Source organism: Lissotriton vulgaris, chromosome 10 (genome assembly GCF_964263255.1).
Source record: "Lissotriton vulgaris chromosome 10, aLisVul1.2, whole genome shotgun sequence".
NCBI lineage: Eukaryota > Metazoa > Chordata > Amphibia > Caudata > Salamandridae > Lissotriton > Lissotriton vulgaris.
In genome coordinates, this window is record NC_141698.1 from 620,314,264 (window position 1) to 620,334,171 (window position 19,908).

A 19,908-nucleotide genomic window follows, 5' to 3' on the forward strand; every position below is an offset into this window, starting at 1 on the left:
TTAGTAGTGAGTGCAGAGTAGTGAGTGCAGAGTAGTTAATAGTGAGTGCAGAGTAGTGAGTAGTGAGTGCAGAGTAGTGAGTGCAGAGTAGTGAGTAGTGAGTGCAGAGTAGTGAGTGCAGAGTAGTGAGTAGTGAGTGCAGAGTAGTGAGTGCAGAGTAGTGAGTGCAGAGTAGTGAGTGCAGAGTAGTGAGTAGTGAGTGCAGAGTAGTGAGTGCAGAGTAGTGAGTGCAGAGTAGTTAGTAGTGAGTGCAGAGTAGTGAGTGCAGAGTAGTTAGTAGTGAGTGCAGAGTAGTGAGTAGTAAGTGCAGAGTAGTGAGTGCAGAGTAGTGAGTGCAGAGTAGTGAGTGCAGAGTAGTGAGTAGTGAGTGCAGAGTAGTGAGTGCAGAGTAGTGAGTAGTGAGTGCAGAGTAGTGAGTGCAGAGTAGTGAGTAGTGAGTGCAGAGTAGTGAGTGCAGAGTAGTGAGTATTGAGTGCAGAGTAGTGATTGCAGAGTAGTGAGTGCAGAGTAGTGAGTGCAGAGTAGTGAGTAGTGAGTGCAGAGTAGTGAGTAGTGAGTGCAGAGTAGTGAGTAGTGAGTGCAGAGTAGTGAGTGCAGAGTAGTGAGTGCAGAGTAGTAAGTAGTGAGTGCAGAGTAGTGAGTAGTGAGTGCAGAGTAGTGAGTAGTGAGTGCAGAATAGTGAGTAGTGAGTGCAGAGTAGTGAGTAGCGAGTGCAGAGTAGTGAGTAGTGAGTGCAGAGTAGTGAGTGCAGAGTAGTCAGTAGTGAGTGCAGAGTAGTGAGTAGTGAGTGCAGAGTAGTGAGTAGTGAGTGCAGAATAGTGAGTAGTGAGTGCAGAGTAGTGAGTAGTGAGTGCAGAGTAGTGAGTGCAGAGTAGTGAGTGCAGAGTAGTGAGTGCAGAGTAGTGAGTGCAGAGTAGTGAGTGCAGAGTAGTGAGTAGTGAATGCAGAGTAGTGAGTAGTGAGTGCAGAGTAGTGAGTGCAGAGTAGTGAGTGCAGAGTAGTGAGTGCTGAGTAGTGAGTAGTGAGTGCAGAGTAGTGAGTGGTGAGTGGAGTAGTGAGTGGTGAGTGCAGAGTAGTGAGTAGTGAGTAGTGAGTAGTGAGTGATGAGTGCAGAGTAGTGAGTAGTGAGTAGTGAGTAGTGAGTGCAGAGTAGTGAGTGGTGAGTGCAGAGTAGTGAGTGCAGAGTAGTGAGTGCAGAGTAGTGAGTGCAGAGTAGTGAGTGCAGAGTAGTGAGTGCAGAGTAGTGAGTAGTGAGTGCAGAGTAGTGAGTAGTGAGTGCAGAGCAGTGAGTGCAGAGTAGTGAGTGCAGAGTAGTGAGTGCTGAGTAGTGAGTAGTGAGTGCAGAGTAGTGAGTGCAGAGTAGTGAGTGCAGAGTAGTGAGTGCTGAGTAGAGAGTAGTGAGTGCAGAGTAGTGAGTGCAGAGTAGTGAGTAGTGAGTGCAGAATAGTGAGTAGTGAGTACAGAGTAGTGAGTAGTGAGTGCAGAGTAGTGAGTGCAGAGTAGTGAGTGCAGAGTAGTGAGTGCAGAGTAGTGAGTGCAGAGTAGTGAGTAGTGAATGCAGAGTAGTGAGTAGTGAGTGCAGAGTAGTGAGTAGTGAGTGCAGAGTAGTGAGTGCAGAGTAGTGAGTGCAGAGTAGTGAGTAGTGAGTGCAGAGTAGTGAGTGGTGAGTGCAGAGTAGTGAGTAGTGAGTGCAGAGTAGTGAGTGCAGAGTAGTGAGTGCAGAGTAGTGAGTGCAGAGTAGTGAGTAGTGAGTGCAGAGTAGTGAGTGCAGAGTAGTGAGTGCAGAGTAGTTAGTAGTGAGTGCAGAGTAGTGAGTGCAGAGTAGTTAGTAGTGAGTGCAGAGTAGTGAGTAGTGAGTGCAGAGTAGTGAGTGCAGAGTAGTGAGTGCAGAGTAGTGAGTGCAGAGTAGTGAGTAGTGAGTGCAGAGTAGTGAGTGCAGAGTAGTGAGTAGTGAGTGCAGAGTAGTGAGTGCAGAGTAGTGAGTAGTGAGTGCAGAGTAGTGAGTGCAGAGTAGTGAGTATTGAGTGCAGAGTAGTGATTGCAGAGTAGTGAGTGCAGAGTAGTGAGTGCAGAGTAGTGAGTAGTGAGTGCAGAGTAGTGAGTAGTGAGTGCAGAGTAGTGAGTAGTGAGTGCAGAGTAGTGAGTGCAGAGTAGTGAGTGCAGAGTAGTAAGTAGTGAGTGCAGAGTAGTGAGTAGTGAGTGCAGAGTAGTGAGTAGTGAGTGCAGAATAGTGAGTAGTGAGTGCAGAGTAGTGAGTAGCGAGTGCAGAGTAGTGAGTAGTGAGTGCAGAGTAGTGAGTGCAGAGTAGTCAGTAGTGAGTGCAGAGTAGTGAGTAGTGAGTGCAGAGTAGTGAGTAGTGAGTGCAGAATAGTGAGTAGTGAGTGCAGAGTAGTGAGTAGTGAGTGCAGAGTAGTGAGTGCAGAGTAGTGAGTGCAGAGTAGTGAGTGCAGAGTAGTGAGTGCAGAGTAGTGAGTGCAGAGTAGTGAGTAGTGAATGCAGAGTAGTGAGTAGCGAGTGCAGAGTAGTGAGTAGTGAGTGCAGAGTAGTGAGTGCAGAGTTGTGAGTGCAGAGTAGTGAGTGCAGAGTAGTGAGTGCAGAGTAGTGAGTAGTGAGTGCAGAGTAGTGAGTGCAGAGTAGTGAGTGCAGAGTAGTGAGTAGTGAGTGCAGAGTAGTGAGTGGTGAGTGCAGAGTAGTGAGTGGTGAGTGCACAGTAGTGAGTAGTGAGTAGTGAGTAGTGAGTGGTGAGTGCAGAGTAGTGAGTAGTGAGTAGTGAGTGCAGAGTAGTGAGTAGTGAGTGCAGAGTAGTGAGTGCAGAGTAGTGAGTGCAGAGTAGTGAGTAGTGAGTGCAGAGTAGTGAATGCAGAGTAGTGAGTAGTGAGTGCAGAGTAGTGAGTAGTGAGTGCAGAGTAGTGAGTAGTGAGTGCAGAGTAGTTAGTAGTGAGTGCAGAGTAGTGAGTGCAGAGTAGTTAGTAGTGAGTGCAGAGTAGTGAGTGCAGAGTAGTTAATAGTGAGTGCAGAGTAGTGAGTAGTGAGTGCAGAGTAGTGAGTGCAGAGTAGTGAGTAGTGAGTGCAGAGTAGTGAGTGCAGAGTAGTGAGTAGTGAGTGCAGAGTAGTGAGTGCAGAGTAGTGAGTAGTGAGTGCAGAGTAGTGAGTAGTGAGTGCAGAGTAGTGAGTAGTGAGTGCAGAGTAGTGAGTAGTGAGTGCAGAGTAGTGAGTGCAGAGTAGTGAGTGCAGAGTAGTGAGTGCAGAGTAGTGAGTAGTGAGTGCAGAGTAGTGAGTAGTGAGTGCAGAGTAGTGAGTGCAGAGTAGTGAGTGCAGAGTAGTGAGTGCAGAGTAGTGAGTAGTGAGTGCAGAGTAGTGAGTGCAGAGTAGTGAGTAGTGAGTGCAGAGTAGTGAGTGCAGAGTAGTGAGTGCAGAGTAGTGAGTAGTGAGTGCAGAGTAGTGAGTGCAGAGTAGTGAGTGCAGAGTAGTTAGTAGTGAGTGCAGAGTAGTGAGTGCAGAGTAGTTAGTAGTGAGTGCAGAGTAGTGAGTGCAGAGTAGTTAATAGTGAGTGCAGAGTAGTGAGTAGTGAGTGCAGAGTAGTGAGTGCAGAGTAGTGAGTAGTGAGTGCAGAGTAGTGAGTGCAGAGTAGTGAGTAGTGAGTGCAGAGTAGTGAGTGCAGAGTAGTGAGTGCAGAGTAGTGAGTGCAGAGTAGTGAGTAGTGAGTGCAGAGTAGTGAGTGCAGAGTAGTGAGTGCAGAGTAGTTAGTAGTGAGTGCAGAGTAGTGAGTGCAGAGTAGTTAGTAGTGAGTGCAGAGTAGTGAGTAGTGAGTGCAGAGTAGTGAGTGCAGAGTAGTGAGTGCAGAGTAGTGAGTGCAGAGTAGTGAGTAGTGAGTGCAGAGTAGTGAGTGCAGAGTAGTGAGTAGTGAGTGCAGAGTAGTGAGTGCAGAGTAGTGAGTAGTGAGTGCAGAGTAGTGAGTGCAGAGTAGTGAGTATTGAGTGCAGAGTAGTGATTGCAGAGTAGTGAGTGCAGAGTAGTGAGTGCAGAGTAGTGAGTAGTGAGTGCAGAGTAGTGAGTAGTGAGTGCAGAGTAGTGAGTAGTGAGTGCAGAGTAGTGAGTGCAGAGTAGTGAGTGCAGAGTAGTAAGTAGTGAGTGCAGAGTAGTGAGTAGTGAGTGCAGAGTAGTGAGTAGTGAGTGCAGAATAGTGAGTAGTGAGTGCAGAGTAGTGAGTAGCGAGTGCAGAGTAGTGAGTAGTGAGTGCAGAGTAGTGAGTGCAGAGTAGTCAGTAGTGAGTGCAGAGTAGTGAGTAGTGAGTGCAGAGTAGTGAGTAGTGAGTGCAGAATAGTGAGTAGTGAGTGCAGAGTAGTGAGTAGTGAGTGCAGAGTAGTGAGTGCAGAGTAGTGAGTGCAGAGTAGTGAGTGCAGAGTAGTGAGTGCAGAGTAGTGAGTGCAGAGTAGTGAGTAGTGAATGCAGAGTAGTAAGTAGTGAGTGCAGAGTAGTGAGTGCAGAGTAGTGAGTGCAGAGTAGTGAGTGCAGAGTAGTGAGTAGTGAGTGCAGAGTAGTGAGTAGTGAGTGCAGAGCAGTGAGTGCAGAGTAGTGAGTGCAGAGTAGTGAGTGCAGAGTAGTGAGTAGTGAGTGCAGAGTAGTGAGTGCAGAGTAGTGAGTAGTGAGTGCAGAGTAGTGAGTAGTGAGTGCAGAGTAGTGAGTGCAGAGTAGTGAGTGCAGAGTAGTGAGTAGTGAGTGCAGAGTAGTGAGTAGTGAGTGCAGAGTAGTGAGTGCAGAGTAGTGAGTAGTGAGTGCAGAGTAGTGAGTGGTGATTGCAGAGTACTGAGTAGTGAGTGCAGAGTAGTGAGTGTAGAGTAGTGAGTGCAGAGTAGTGAGTGCAGAGTAGTGAGTAGTGAGTGCAGAGTAGTGAGTAGTGAGTGCAGAGTAGTGAGTGCAGAGTAGTGAGTGCAGAGTAGTGAGGGCAGAGTAGTGAGTAGTGAGTGCAGAGTAGTGAGTGCAGAGTAGTGAGTAGTGAGTGCAGAGTTGTGAGTGCAGAGTAGTGAGTGCAGAGTAGTGAGTGCAGAGTAGTGAGTAGTGAGTGCAGAGTAGTGAGTGCAGAGTAGTGAGTGCAGAGTAGTGAGTAGTGAGTGCAGAGTAGTGAGTGGTGAGTGCAGAGTAGTGAGTGGTGAGTGCACAGTAGTGAGTAGTGAGTAGTGAGTGGTGAGTGCAGAGTAGTGAGTAGTGAGTAGTGAGTGCAGAGTAGTGAGTAGTGAGTGCAGAGTAGTGAGTGCAGAGTAGTGAGTGCAGAGTAGTGAGTAGTGAGTGCAGAGTAGTGAATGCAGAGTAGTGAGTGCAGAGTAGTGAGTAGTGAGTGCAGAGTAGTGAGTAGTGAGTGCAGAGTAGTGAGTAGTGAGTGCAGAGTAGTGAGTAGTGAGTGCAGAGTAGTGAGAGCAGAGTAGTGAGTGCAGAGTAGTGAGTGCAGAGTAGTGGGTAGTGAGTGCAGAGTAGTGAGTAGTGAGTGCAGAGTAGTGAGTAGTGAGTGCAGAGTAGTGAGTAGTGAGTGCAGAGTAGTGAGTGCAGAGTAGTGAGTGCAGAGTAGTGAGTGCAGAGTAGTGAGTAGTGAGTGCAGAGTAGTGAATAGTGAGTGCAGAGCAGTGAGTGCAGAGTAGTGAGTTCAGAGTAGTGAGTGCAGAGTAGTGAGTAGTGAGTGCAGAGTAGTGAGTGCAGAGTAGTGAGTGCAGAGTAGTGAGTGCAGAGTAGTGAGTGCAGAGTAGTGAGTAGTGAGTGCAGAGTAGTGAGTGCAGAGTAGTGAGTGCAGAGTAGTGAGTAGTGAGTGCAGAGTAGTGAGTGGTGAGTGCAGAGTAGTGAGTAGTGAGTGCAGAGTAGTGAGTGCAGAGTAGTGAGTGCAGAGTAGTGAGTGCAGAGTAGTGAGTAGTGAGTGCAGAGTAGTGAGTGCAGAGTAGTGAGTGCAGAGTAGTGAGTGCACAGTAGTGAGTAGTGAGTGCAGAGTAGTGAGTGCAGAGTAGTGAGTAGTGAGTGCAGACTAGTGAGTGCAGAGTAGTGAGTGCAGAGTAGTGAGTGCAGAGTAGTGAGTAGTGAGTGCAGAGTAGTGAGTGCAGAGTAGTGAGTGCAGAGTAGTGAGTAGTGAGTGCAGAGTAGTGAGTGGTGAGTGCAGAGTAGTGAGTGGTGAGTGCAGAGTAGTGAGTAGTGAGTAGTGAGTAGTGAGTAGTGAGTGCAGAGTAGTGAGTAGTGAGTGCAGAGTAGTGAGTGCAGAGTAGTGAGTGCAGAGTAGTTAGTAGTGAGTGCAGAGTAGTGAGTGCAGAGTAGTTAGTAGTGAGTGCAGAGTAGTGAGTAGTGAGTGCAGAGTAGTGAGTGCAGAGTAGTGAGTGCAGAGTAGTGAGTGCAGAGTAGTGAGTAGTGAGTGCAGAGTAGTGAGTGCAGAGTAGTGAGTAGTGAGTGCAGAGTAGTGAGTGCAGAGTAGTGAGTAGTGAGTGCAGAGTAGTGAGTGCAGAGTAGTGAGTATTGAGTGCAGAGTAGTGATTGCAGAGTAGTGAGTGCAGAGTAGTGAGTGCAGAGTAGTGAGTAGTGAGTGCAGAGTAGTGAGTAGTGAGTGCAGAGTAGTGAGTAGTGAGTGCAGAGTAGTGAGTGCAGAGTAGTGAGTGCAGAGTAGTAAGTAGTGAGTGCAGAGTAGTGAGTAGTGAGTGCAGAGTAGTGAGTAGTGAGTGCAGAATAGTGAGTAGTGAGTGCAGAGTAGTGAGTAGCGAGTGCAGAGTAGTGAGTAGTGAGTGCAGAGTAGTGAGTGCAGAGTAGTCAGTAGTGAGTGCAGAGTAGTGAGTAGTGAGTGCAGAGTAGTGAGTAGTGAGTGCAGAATAGTGAGTAGTGAGTGCAGAGTAGTGAGTAGTGAGTGCAGAGTAGTGAGTGCAGAGTAGTGAGTGCAGAGTAGTGAGTGCAGAGTAGTGAGTGCAGAGTAGTGAGTGCAGAGTAGTGAGTAGTGAATGCAGAGTAGTAAGTAGTGAGTGCAGAGTAGTGAGTGCAGAGTAGTGAGTGCAGAGTAGTGAGTGCAGAGTAGTGAGTAGTGAGTGCAGAGTAGTGAGTAGTGAGTGCAGAGCAGTGAGTGCAGAGTAGTGAGTGCAGAGTAGTGAGTGCAGAGTAGTGAGTAGTGAGTGCAGAGTAGTGAGTGCAGAGTAGTGAGTAGTGAGTGCAGAGTAGTGAGTAGTGAGTGCAGAGTAGTGAGTGCAGAGTAGTGAGTGCAGAGTAGTGAGTAGTGAGTGCAGAGTAGTGAGTAGTGAGTGCAGAGTAGTGAGTGCAGAGTAGTGAGTAGTGAGTGCAGAGTAGTGAGTGGTGATTGCAGAGTACTGAGTAGTGAGTGCAGAGTAGTGAGTGCAGAGTAGTGAGTGCAGAGTAGTGAGTGCAGAGTAGTGAGTAGTGAGTGCAGAGTAGTGAGTAGTGAGTGCAGAGTAGTGAGTGCAGAGTAGTGAGTGCAGAGTAGTGAGGGCAGAGTAGTGAGTAGTGAGTGCAGAGTAGTGAGTGCAGAGTAGTGAGTAGTGAGTGCAGAGTTGTGAGTGCAGAGTAGTGAGTGCAGAGTAGTGAGTGCAGAGTAGTGAGTAGTGAGTGCAGAGTAGTGAGTGCAGAGTAGTGAGTGCAGAGTAGTGAGTAGTGAGTGCAGAGTAGTGAGTGGTGAGTGCAGAGTAGTGAGTGGTGAGTGCACAGTAGTGAGTAGTGAGTAGTGAGTGGTGAGTGCAGAGTAGTGAGTAGTGAGTAGTGAGTGCAGAGTAGTGAGTAGTGAGTGCAGAGTAGTGAGTGCAGAGTAGTGAGTGCAGAGTAGTGAGTAGTGAGTGCAGAGTAGTGAATGCAGAGTAGTGAGTGCAGAGTAGTGAGTAGTGAGTGCAGAGTAGTGAGTAGTGAGTGCAGAGTAGTGAGTAGTGAGTGCAGAGTAGTGAGTAGTGAGTGCAGAGTAGTGAGAGCAGAGTAGTGAGTGCAGAGTAGTGAGTGCAGAGTAGTGGGTAGTGAGTGCAGAGTAGTGAGTAGTGAGTGCAGAGTAGTGAGTAGTGAGTGCAGAGTAGTGAGTAGTGAGTGCAGAGTAGTGAGTGCAGAGTAGTGAGTGCAGAGTAGTGAGTGCAGAGTAGTGAGTAGTGAGTGCAGAGTAGTGAGTAGTGAGTGCAGAGCAGTGAGTGCAGAGTAGTGAGTTCAGAGTAGTGAGTGCAGAGTAGTGAGTAGTGAGTTCAGAGTAGTGAGTGCAGAGTAGTGAGTAGTGAGTGCAGAGTAGTGAGTGCAGAGTAGTGAGTGCAGAGTAGTGAGTGCAGAGTAGTGAGTGCAGAGTAGTGAGTGCAGAGTAGTGAGTAGTGAGTGCAGAGTAGTGAGTGCAGAGTAGTGAGTGCAGAGTAGTGAGTAGTGAGTGCAGAGTAGTGAGTGGTGAGTGCAGAGTAGTGAGTAGTGAGTGCAGAGTAGTGAGTGCAGAGTAGTGAGTGCAGAGTAGTGAGTGCAGAGTAGTGAGTAGTGAGTGCAGAGTAGTGAGTGCAGAGTAGTGAGTGCAGAGTAGTGAGTGCACAGTAGTGAGTAGTGAGTGCAGAGTAGTGAGTGCAGAGTAGTGAGTAGTGAGTGCAGACTAGTGAGTGCAGAGTAGTGAGTGCAGAGTAGTGAGTGCAGAGTAGTGAGTAGTGAGTGCAGAGTAGTGAGTGCAGAGTAGTGAGTGCAGAGTAGTGAGTAGTGAGTGCAGAGTAGTGAGTGGTGAGTGCAGAGTAGTGAGTGGTGAGTGCAGAGTAGTGAGTAGTGAGTAGTGAGTAGTGAGTGGTGAGTGCAGAGTAGTGAGTAGTGAGTAGTGAGTAGTGAGTGCATAGTGAGTGCAGAGTAGTGAGTGCAGAGTAGTGAGTAGTGAGTGCAGAGTAGTGAATGCAGAGTAGTGAGTGCAGAGTAGTGAGTAGTGAGTGCAGAGTAGTGAGTGCAGAGTAGTGAGTAGTGAGTGCAGAGTAGTGAGTAGTGAGTGCAGAGTAGTGAGTAGTGAGTGCAGAGTAGTGAGTAGTGAGTGCAGAGTAGTGAGTGCAGAGTAGTGAGTAGTGAGTGCAGAGTAGTGAGTAGTGAGTGCAGAGTAGTGAGTGCAGAGTAGTGAGTGCAGAGTAGTGAGTAGTGAGTGCAGAGTAGTGAGTGCAGAGTAGTTAGTAGTGAGTGCAGAGTAGTGAGTAGTGAGTGCAGAGTAGTGAGTGCAGAGTAGTGAGTGCAGAGTAGTGAGTGCAGAGTAGTGAGTAGTGAGTGCAGAGTAGTGAGTGCAGAGTAGTGAGTAGTGAGTGCAGAGTAGTGAGTGCAGAGTAGTGAGTAGTGAGTGCAGAGTAGTGAGTGCAGAGTAGTGAGTATTGAGTGCAGAGTAGTGATTGCAGAGTAGTGAGTGCAGAGTAGTGAGTGCAGAGTAGTGAGTAGTGAGTGCAGAGTAGTGAGTAGTGAGTGCAGAGTAGTGAGTAGTGAGTGCAGAGTAGTGAGTGCAGAGTAGTGAGTGCAGAGTAGTAAGTAGTGAGTGCAGAGTAGTGAGTAGTGAGTGCAGAGTAGTGAGTAGTGAGTGCAGAATAGTGAGTAGTGAGTGCAGAGTAGTGAGTAGCGAGTGCAGAGTAGTGAGTAGTGAGTGCAGAGTAGTGAGTGCAGAGTAGTCAGTAGTGAGTGCAGAGTAGTGAGTAGTGAGTGCAGAGTAGTGAGTAGTGAGTGCAGAATAGTGAGTAGTGAGTGCAGAGTAGTGAGTAGTGAGTGCAGAGTAGTGAGTGCAGAGTAGTGAGTGCAGAGTAGTGAGTGCAGAGTAGTGAGTGCAGAGTAGTGAGTGCAGAGTAGTGAGTAGTGAATGCAGAGTAGTGAGTAGTGAGTGCAGAGTAGTGAGTGCAGAGTAGTGAGTGCAGAGTAGTGAGTGCAGAGTAGTGAGTAGTGAGTGCAGAGTAGTGAGTAGTGAGTGCAGAGCAGTGAGTGCAGAGTAGTGAGTGCAGAGTAGTGAGTGCAGAGTAGTGAGTAGTGAGTGCAGAGTAGTGAGTGCAGAGTAGTGAGTAGTGAGTGCAGAGTAGTGAGTAGTGAGTGCAGAGTAGTGAGTGCAGAGTAGTGAGTGCAGAGTAGTGAGTGCAGAGTAGTGAGTGCAGAGTAGTGAGTGCAGAGTAGTGAGTAGTGAGTGCAGAGTAGTGAGTAGTGAGTGCAGAGCAGTGAGTGCAGAGTAGTGAGTGCAGAGTAGTGAGTGCTGAGTAGTGAGTAGTGAGTGCAGAGTAGTGAGTGGTGAGTGGAGTAGTGAGTGGTGAGTGCAGAGTAGTGAGAAGTGAGTAGTGAGTAGTGAGTGATGAGTGCAGAGTAGTGAGTAGTGAGTAGTGAGTAGTGAGTGCAGAGTAGTGAGTGGTGAGTGCAGAGTAGTGAGTGCAGAGTAGTGAGTGCAGAGTAGTGAGTGCAGAGTAGTGAGTGCAGAGTAGTGAGTGCAGAGTAGTGAGTAGTGAGTGCAGAGTAGTGAGTAGTGAGTGCAGAGCAGTGAGTGCAGAGTAGTGAGTGCAGAGTAGTGAGTGCTGAGTAGTGAGTAGTGAGTGCAGAGTAGTGAGTGCAGAGTAGTGAGTGCAGAGTAGTGAGTGCTGAGTAGAGAGTAGTGAGTGCAGAGTAGTGAGTGCAGAGTAGTGAGTAGTGAGTGCAGAATAGTGAGTAGTGAGTGCAGAGTAGTGAGTAGTGAGTGCAGAGTAGTGAGTGCAGAGTAGTGAGTGCAGAGTAGTGAGTGCAGAGTAGTGAGTGCAGAGTAGTGAGTAGTGAATGCAGAGTAGTGAGTAGTGAGTGCAGAGTAGTGAGTAGTGAGTGCAGAGTAGTGAGTGCAGAGTAGTGAGTGCAGAGTAGTGAGTAGTGAGTGCAGAGTAGTGAGTGGTGAGTGCAGAGTAGTGAGTAGTGAGTGCAGAGTAGTGAGTGCAGAGTAGTGAGTGCAGAGTAGTGAGTGCAGAGTAGTGAGTAGCGAGTGCAGAGTAGTGAGTGCAGAGTAGTGAGTGCAGAGTAGTTAGTAGTGAGTGCAGAGTAGTGAGTGCAGAGTAGTTAGTAGTGAGTGCAGAGTAGTGAGTAGTGAGTGCAGAGTAGTGAGTGCAGAGTAGTGAGTGCAGAGTAGTGAGTGCAGAGTAGTGAGTAGTGAGTGCAGAGTAGTGAGTGCAGAGTAGTGAGTAGTGAGTGCAGAGTAGTGAGTGCAGAGTAGTGAGTAGTGAGTGCAGAGTAGTGAGTGCAGAGTAGTGAGTATTGAGTGCAGAGTAGTGATTGCAGAGTAGTGAGTGCAGAGTAGTGAGTGCAGAGTAGTGAGTAGTGAGTGCAGAGTAGTGAGTAGTGAGTGCAGAGTAGTGAGTAGTGAGTGCAGAGTAGTGAGTGCAGAGTAGTGAGTGCAGAGTAGTAAGTAGTGAGTGCAGAGTAGTGAGTAGTGAGTGCAGAGTAGTGAGTAGTGAGTGCAGAATAGTGAGTAGTGAGTGCAGAGTAGTGAGTAGCGAGTGCAGAGTAGTGAGTAGTGAGTGCAGAGTAGTGAGTGCAGAGTAGTCAGTAGTGAGTGCAGAGTAGTGAGTAGTGAGTGCAGAGTAGTGAGTAGTGAGTGCAGAATAGTGAGTAGTGAGTGCAGAGTAGTGAGTAGTGAGTGCAGAGTAGTGAGTGCAGAGTAGTGAGTGCAGAGTAGTGAGTGCAGAGTAGTGAGTGCAGAGTAGTGAGTGCAGAGTAGTGAGTAGTGAATGCAGAGTAGTGAGTAGCGAGTGCAGAGTAGTGAGTAGTGAGTGCAGAGTAGTGAGTGCAGAGTTGTGAGTGCAGAGTAGTGAGTGCAGAGTAGTGAGTGCAGAGTAGTGAGTAGTGAGTGCAGAGTAGTGAGTGCAGAGTAGTGAGTGCAGAGTAGTGAGTAGTGAGTGCAGAGTAGTGAGTGGTGAGTGCAGAGTAGTGAGTGGTGAGTGCACAGTAGTGAGTAGTGAGTAGTGAGTAGTGAGTGGTGAGTGCAGAGTAGTGAGTAGTGAGTAGTGAGTGCAAAGTAGTGAGTAGTGAGTGCAGAGTAGTGAGTGCAGAGTAGTGAGTGCAGAGTCGTGAGTAGTGAGTGCAGAGTAGTGAATGCAGAGTAGTGAGTAGTGAGTGCAGAGTAGTGAGTAGTGAGTGCAGAGTAGTGAGTAGTGAGTGCAGAGTAGTTAGTAGTGAGTGCAGAGTAGTGAGTGCAGAGTAGTTAGTAGTGAGTGCAGAGTAGTGAGTGCAGAGTAGTTAATAGTGAGTGCAGAGTAGTGAGTAGTGAGTGCAGAGTAGTGAGTGCAGAGTAGTGAGTAGTGAGTGCAGAGTAGTGAGTGCAGAGTAGTGAGTAGTGAGTGCAGAGTAGTGAGTGCAGAGTAGTGAGTAGTGAGTGCAGAGTAGTGAGTAGTGAGTGCAGAGTAGTGAGTAGTGAGTGCAGAGTAGTGAGTAGTGAGTGCAGAGTAGTGAGTAGTGAGTGCAGAGTAGTGAGTGCAGAGTAGTGAGTAGTGAGTGCAGAGTAGTGAGTGCAGAGTAGTGAGTGCAGAGTAGTGAGTAGTGAGTGCAGAGTAGTGAGTGCAGAGTAGTGAGTGCAGAGTAGTTAGTAGTGAGTGCAGAGTAGTGAGTGCAGAGTAGTTAGTAGTGAGTGCAGAGTAGTGAGTGCAGAGTAGTTAATAGTGAGTGCAGAGTAGTGAGTAGTGAGTGCAGAGTAGTGAGTGCAGAGTAGTGAGTAGTGAGTGCAGAGTAGTGAGTGCAGAGTAGTGAGTAGTGAGTGCAGAGTAGTGAGTGCAGAGTAGTGAGTGCAGAGTAGTGAGTGCAGAGTAGTGAGTAGTGAGTGCAGAGTAGTGAGTGCAGAGTAGTTAGTAGTGAGTGCAGAGTAGTGAGTAGTGAGTGCAGAGTAGTGAGTGCAGAGTAGTGAGTGCAGAGTAGTGAGTGCAGAGTAGTGAGTAGTGAGTGCAGAGTAGTGAGTGCAGAGTAGTGAGTAGTGAGTGCAGAGTAGTGAGTGCAGAGTAGTGAGTAGTGAGTGCAGAGTAGTGAGTGCAGAGTAGTTAGTAGTGAGTGCAGAGTAGTGAGTGCAGAGTAGTTAGTAGTGAGTGCAGAGTAGTGAGTAGTGAGTGCAGAGTAGTGAGTGCAGAGTAGTGAGTGCAGAGTAGTGAGTGCAGAGTAGTGAGTAGTGAGTGCAGAGTAGTGAGTGCAGAGTAGTGAGTAGTGAGTGCAGAGTAGTGAGTGCAGAGTAGTGAGTAGTGAGTGCAGAGTAGTGAGTGCAGAGTAGTGAGTATTGAGTGCAGAGTAGTGATTGCAGAGTAGTGAGTGCAGAGTAGTGAGTGCAGAGTAGTGAGTAGTGAGTGCAGAGTAGTGAGTAGTGAGTGCAGAGTAGTGAGTAGTGAGTGCAGAGTAGTGAGTGCAGAGTAGTGAGTGCAGAGTAGTAAGTAGTGAGTGCAGAGTAGTGAGTAGTGAGTGCAGAGTAGTGAGTAGTGAGTGCAGAATAGTGAGTAGTGAGTGCAGAGTAGTGAGTAGCGAGTGCAGAGTAGTGAGTAGTGAGTGCAGAGTAGTGAGTGCAGAGTAGTCAGTAGTGAGTGCAGAGTAGTGAGTAGTGAGTGCAGAGTAGTGAGTAGTGAGTGCAGAATAGTGAGTAGTGAGTGCAGAGTAGTGAGTAGTGAGTGCAGAGTAGTGAGTGCAGAGTAGTGAGTGCAGAGTAGTGAGTGCAGAGTAGTGAGTGCAGAGTAGTGAGTGCAGAGTAGTGAGTAGTGAATGCAGAGTAGTAAGTAGTGAGTGCAGAGTAGTGAGTGCAGAGTAGTGAGTGCAGAGTAGTGAGTGCAGAGTAGTGAGTAGTGAGTGCAGAGTAGTGAGTAGTGAGTGCAGAGCAGTGAGTGCAGAGTAGTGAGTGCAGAGTAGTGAGTGCAGAGTAGTGAGTAGTGAGTGCAGAGTAGTGAGTGCAGAGTAGTGAGTAGTGAGTGCAGAGTAGTGAGTAGTGAGTGCAGAGTAGTGAGTGCAGAGTAGTGAGTGCAGAGTAGTGAGTAGTGAGTGCAGAGTAGTGAGTAGTGAGTGCAGAGTAGTGAGTGCAGAGTAGTGAGTAGTGAGTGCAGAGTAGTGAGTGGTGAGTGCAGAGTACTGAGTAGTGAGTGCAGAGTAGTGAGTGCAGAGTAGTGAGTGCAGAGTAGTGAGTGCAGAGTAGTGAGTAGTGAGTGCAGAGTAGTGAGTAGTGAGTGCAGAGTAGTGAGTGCAGAGTAGTGAGTGCAGAGTAGTGAGGGCAGAGTAGTGAGTAGTGAGTGCAGAGTAGTGAGTGCAGAGTAGTGAGTAGTGAGTGCAGAGTTGTGAGTGCAGAGTAGTGAGTGCAGAGTAGTGAGTGCAGAGTAGTGAGTAGTGAGTGCAGAGTAGTGAGTGCAGAGTAGTGAGTGCAGAGTAGTGAGTAGTGAGTGCAGAGTAGTGAGTGGTGAGTGCAGAGTAGTGAGTGGTGAGTGCACAGTAGTGAGTAGTGAGTAGTGAGTGGTGAGTGCAGAGTAGTGAGTAGTGAGTAGTGAGTGCAGAGTAGTGAGTAGTGAGTGCAGAGTAGTGAGTGCAGAGTAGTGAGTGCAGAGTAGTGAGTAGTGAGTGCAGAGTAGTGAATGCAGAGTAGTGAGTGCAGAGTAGTGAGTAGTGAGTGCAGAGTAGTGAGTAGTGAGTGCAGAGTAGTGAGTAGTGAGTGCAGAGTAGTGAGTAGTGAGTGCAGAGTAGTGAGAGCAGAGTAGTGAGTGCAGAGTAGTGAGTGCAGAGTAGTGGGTAGTGAGTGCAGAGTAGTGAGTAGTGAGTGCAGAGTAGTGAGTAGTGAGTGCAGAGTAGTGAGTAGTGAGTGCAGAGTAGTGAGTGCAGAGTAGTGAGTGCAGAGTAGTGAGTGCAGAGTAGTGAGTAGTGAGTGCAGAGTAGTGAGTAGTGAGTGCAGAGCAGTGAGTGCAGAGTAGTGAGTTCAGAGTAGTGAGTGCAGAGTAGTGAGTAGTGAGTGCAGAGTAGTGAGTGCAGAGTAGTGAGTGCAGAGTAGTGAGTGCAGAGTAGTGAGTGCAGAGTAGTGAGTGCAGAGTAGTGAGTAGTGAGTGCAGAGTAGTGAGTGCAGAGTAGTGAGTGCAGAGTAGTGAGTAGTGAGTGCAGAGTAGTGAGTGGTGAGTGCAGAGTAGTGAGTAGTGAGTGCAGAGTAGTGAGTGCAGAGTAGTGAGTGCAGAGTAGTGAGTGCAGAGTAGTGAGTAGTGAGTGCAGAGTAGTGAGTGCAGAGTAGTGAGTGCAGAGTAGTGAGTGCACAGTAGTGAGTAGTGAGTGCAGAGTAGTGAGTGCAGAGTAGTGAGTAGTGAGTGCAGACTAGTGAGTGCAGAGTAGTGAGTGCAGAGTAGTGAGTGCAGAGTAGTGAGTAGTGAGTGCAGAGTAGTGAGTGCAGAGTAGTGAGTGCAGAGTAGTGAGTAGTGAGTGCAGAGTAGTGAGTGGTGAGTGCAGAGTAGTGAGTGGTGAGTGCAGAGTAGTGAGTAGTGAGTGGTGAGTGCAGAGTAGTGAGTAGTGAGTAGTGAGTAGTGAGTGCATAGTGAGTGCAGAGTAGTGAGTGCAGAGTAGTGAGTAGTGAGTGCAGAGTAGTGAATGCAGAGTAGTGAGTGCAGAGTAGTGAGTAGTGAGTGCAGAGTAGTGAGTGCAGAGTAGTGAGTAGTGAGTGCAGAGTAGTGAGTAGTGAGTGCAGAGTAGTGAGTAGTGAGTGCAGAGTAGTGAGTAGTGAGTGCAGAGTAGTGAGTGCAGAGTAGTGAGTAGTGAGTGCAGAGTAGTGAGTAGTGAGTGCAGAGTAGTGAGTGCAGAGTAGTGAGTGCAGAGTAGTGAGTAGTGAGTGCAGAGTAGTGAGTGCAGAGTAGTGAGTCCAGAGTAGTGAGTAGTGAGTGCAGAGTAGTGAGTGCAGAGTAGTGAGTAGTGAGTGCAGAGTAGTGAGTGCAGAGTAGTGAGTGCAGAGTAGTGAGTGCAGAGTAGTGAGTAGTGAGTGCAGAGTAGTGAGTGCAGAGTAGTGAGTGCAGAGTAGTTAGTAGTGAGTGCAGAGTAGTGAGTGCAGAGTAGTGAGTGCAGAGTAGTGAGTAGTGAGTGCAGAGTAGTGAGTAGTGAGTGCAGAGTAGTGAGTAGTGAGTTCAGAGTAGTGAGTGCAGAGTAGTGAGTAGTGAGTGCAGAGTAGTGAGTGCAGAGTAGTGAGTGCAGAGTAGTGAGTAGTGAGTGCAGAGTAGTGAGTAGTGAGTGCAGAGTAGTGAGTGCAGAGTAGTGAGTGCAGAGTAGTGAGTAGTGAGTGCAGAGTAGTGAGTAGTGAGTGCAGAGTAGTGAGTGCAGAGTAGTGAGTAGTGAGTGCAGAGTAGTGAGTGGTGAGTGCAGAGTACTGAGTAGTGAGTGCAGAGTAGTGAGTGCAGAGTAGTGAGTGCAGAGTAGTGAGTGCAGAGTAGTGAGTAGTGAGTGCAGAGTAGTGAGTGCAGAGTAGTGAGTGCAGAGTAGTGAGTAGTGAGTGCAGAGTAGTGAGTGGTGAGTGCAGAGTAGTGAGTGGTGAGTGCAGAGTAGTGAGTAGTGAGTAGTGAGTAGTGAGTGGTGAGTGCAGAGTAGTGAGTAGTGAGTAGTGAGTAGTGAGTGCAGAGTAGTGAGTAGTGAGTGCAGAGTAGTGAGTGCAGAGTAGTGAGTGCAGAGTAGTGAGTAGTGAGTGCAGAGTAGTGAATGCAGAGTAGTGAGTGCAGAGTAGTGAGTAGTGAGTGCAGAGTAGTGAGTAGTGAGTGCAGAGTAGTGAGTAGTGAGTGCAGAGTAGTGAGTAGTGAGTGCAGAGTAGTGAGTAGTGAGTGCAGAGTAGTGAGAGCAGAGTAGTGAGTGCAGAGTAGTGAGTGCAGAGTAGTGAGTAGTGAGTGCAGAGTAGTGAGTGCAGAGTAGTGAGTGCAGAGTAGTGAGTGCAGAGTAGTGAGTGCAGAGTAGTGAGTAGTGAGTGCAGAGTAGTGAGTGCAGAGTAGTGAGTAGTGAGTGCAGAGTAGTGAGTGCAGAGTAGTGAGTGCAGAGTAGTGAGTGCAGAGTAGTGAGTAGTGAGTGCAGAGTATTGAGTGCAGAGTAGTGAGTAGTGAGTGCAGAGTAGTGAGTGGTGAGTGCAGAGTAGTGAGTAGTGAGTGCAGAGTAGTGAGTGCAGAGTAGTGAGTGCAGAGTAGTGAGTGCAGAGTAGTGAGTAGTGAGTGCAGAGTAGTGAGTAGTGAGTGCAGAGTAGTGAGTGCAGAGTAGTGAGTGCACAGTAGTGAGTAGTGAGTGCAGAGTAGTGAGTGCAGAGTAGTGAGTAGTGAGTGCAGACTAGTGAGTGCAGAGTAGTGAGTGCAGAGTAGTGAGTGCAGAGTAGTGAGTAGTGAGTGCAGAGTAGTGAGTGCAGAGTAGTGAGTGCAGAGTAGTGAGTAGTGAGTGCAGAGTAGTGAGTGGTGAGTGCAGAGTAGTGAGTGGTGAGTGCAGAGTAGTGAGTAGTGAGTAGTGAGTAGTGAGTGGTGAGTGCAGAGTAGTGAGTAGTGAGTAGTGAGTAGTGAGTGCAGAGTAGTGAGTGCAGAGTAGTGAGTGCAGAGTAGTGAGTAGTGAGTGCAGAGTAGTGAATGCAGAGTAGTGAGTGCAGAGTAGTGAGTAGTGAGTGCAGAGTAGTGAGTGCAGAGTAGTGAGTAGTGAGTGCAGAGTAGTGAGTAGTGAGTGCAGAGTAGTGAGTGCAGAGTAGTGAGTGCAGAGTAGTGAGTGCAGAGTAGTGAGTAGTGAGTGCAGAGTAGTGAGTGCAGAGTAGTGAGTAGTGAGTGCAGAGTAGTGAGTGCAGAGTAGTGAGTGCAGAGTAGTGAGTGCAGAGTAGTGAGTGCAGAGTAGTTATTAGTGAGTGCAGAGTAGTGAGTGCAGAGTAGTGAGTGCAGAGTAGTTAGTAGTGAGTGCAGAGTAGTGAGTAGTGAGTGCAGAGTAGTGAGTAGTGAGTTCAGAGTAGTGAGTGCAGAGTAGTGAGTAGTGAGTGCAGAGTAGTGAGTGCAGAGTAGTGAGTGCAGAGTAGTGAGTAGTGAGTGCAGAGTAGTGAGTAGTGAGTGCAGAGTAGTGAGTAGTGAGTGCAAAGTAGTGAGTGCAGAGTAGTGAGTGCAGAGTAGTGAGTGCAAAGTGCAGAGTAGTGAGTGCTGAGTGCAGAGTAGTGAGTGCAGAGTGAGTGTGCAGAATGCAGAGTAGTGAGTGCAGAGTAGTGAGTGCAGAGTAGTGAGTGCAGAGTATTGAGTGCAGAGTAGTGAGTGCAGAGTAGTGAGTGTGCAGAGCAGTGAGTGCAGGTGCAGAGTGATGTGTGCTGTTGAGTGCAGAGTGCTGTGTATTGGCAATGTAAATGACAATGCCATTTATTTATGATTTAAAGAAAAAAAAAGAAATGTCATGAGCAATGCCAATAGCTCTACCTTTATTGATGCCGAGACCATTGCATTGCAAATGCTTGTTATACATGGAGAGATAATGGACTTGCCCAGAATCACAGGATGTTGCAGCGGCGAGGTGATCCATGCTGTTGGATTCTGTACCTCACTGGCAAGCAGTGGCAGTGTTTCCCCCTTCCACTTCCGTGATCAACCCAGCTGAGCTTGAATGCAGCTGAGAGTAGGAGATGGAGCCCTTAGCGCATAAACTTCTTTTCCCCTAATGTGTCAACACTTTTTACTAAAAATATTTTTATTGGCTTGTTTAAATTTATTTACAGCAGTGCTGTGGGTGCTTCATGCGGGGCTTGCCGTGGCTGCTCCAGATGTCGCAGTTCCTCCATGCCAGCAGTCCGTCCCCAAATGCTTGACTCCTGGCTTTCAACAGCTAGGAGTAGCTTAAACTGTTGGATGCCCAGAATAGCTCCTTTTTGTGATAAAATTGCCAAGATCAAAGACAAGTTGTCCTAACAGCTTGTGCTACAGAAGCAACAGTCTTGAGATCCGTGCAAGCTGCCGGCCCCCCTTTATTTGTTCCCACCCAACAGAAAAGTTATAGTCTTCACTTCTGTATATTGCCAGAGTCCTCCTACTTCCTTTCTTTCAGCAAGTGTGTGGTGATGAAGCCAAAAACATTGTACAGTAGCTCTACACAAATATGGTAAAACTCGTTTTAACTTTTGTAAAGTAATATCTCATCGGTGATTAAATTATATTCTACTCTGTGCTGACGATAATAGGTGGTTTTAAATGAAGAAATAGTGTCCTGAAGCTTGCTGGAAGTGCAAAAAGTAATGCGTTGGTGATTAGCTTATTTTTTCATAAGTATTAGGCACATATTTCCTGTTCACACTGAGCTATGACAGCAAAGTGTCCATTGATCCTAGAGCTTTGTGGTTTACTTATCTTTTTTTAAACCTGATGTATAGTTTTGTGTTTTCTTTCATAGCAGAGTTGCCGATTAAATAACTCCCGGAAAGAGGACACTAATTTTGTCCTTTTGTTGTTGATTTTGTGTCGAATTTTCTCCCCCAATTATTTCATGCCCTGAACAACCGGACTAACTTTATGAAAGACATGAAAGCTGTGAATAACAGCAACTAATAACTACCATTGGCAATAGCTGCAAATCCAGTTCTGCTCACAAGCCACAAGTGTTTGCTAATATGGTGCTATTTGTATATTCACTGTAGGTCACAGTTTAAGTATGACAGACACAGCCTGAGGGTGCTCAACACTACAACATGCCTTTACCATGAATGTTTTTACCACATTTATGCCTTAACCACAAATGAATTTGCCACAAAAATGTGTTTTACCCTTGTCTAGGACAAGTTCTGGATTGCATACTACTTCAAAGGTCACATCATATAACAAGGTGCAAAGCATATATGTATATACTTATCAGTAATCAAGTTGAATCAAGCATACCTGTAGTAAACTATAATTAAAGCGATTTTCAACAACAAATCTTTGGAGCAAGTGTCCACTAATATGTTGAATGGCTGCACCTAAAGTCAAATGACAATCACACACCATATTAATCAGTGTATGTCATTAACATAGTAGACATTGTAAAAGTAAGCAGTAT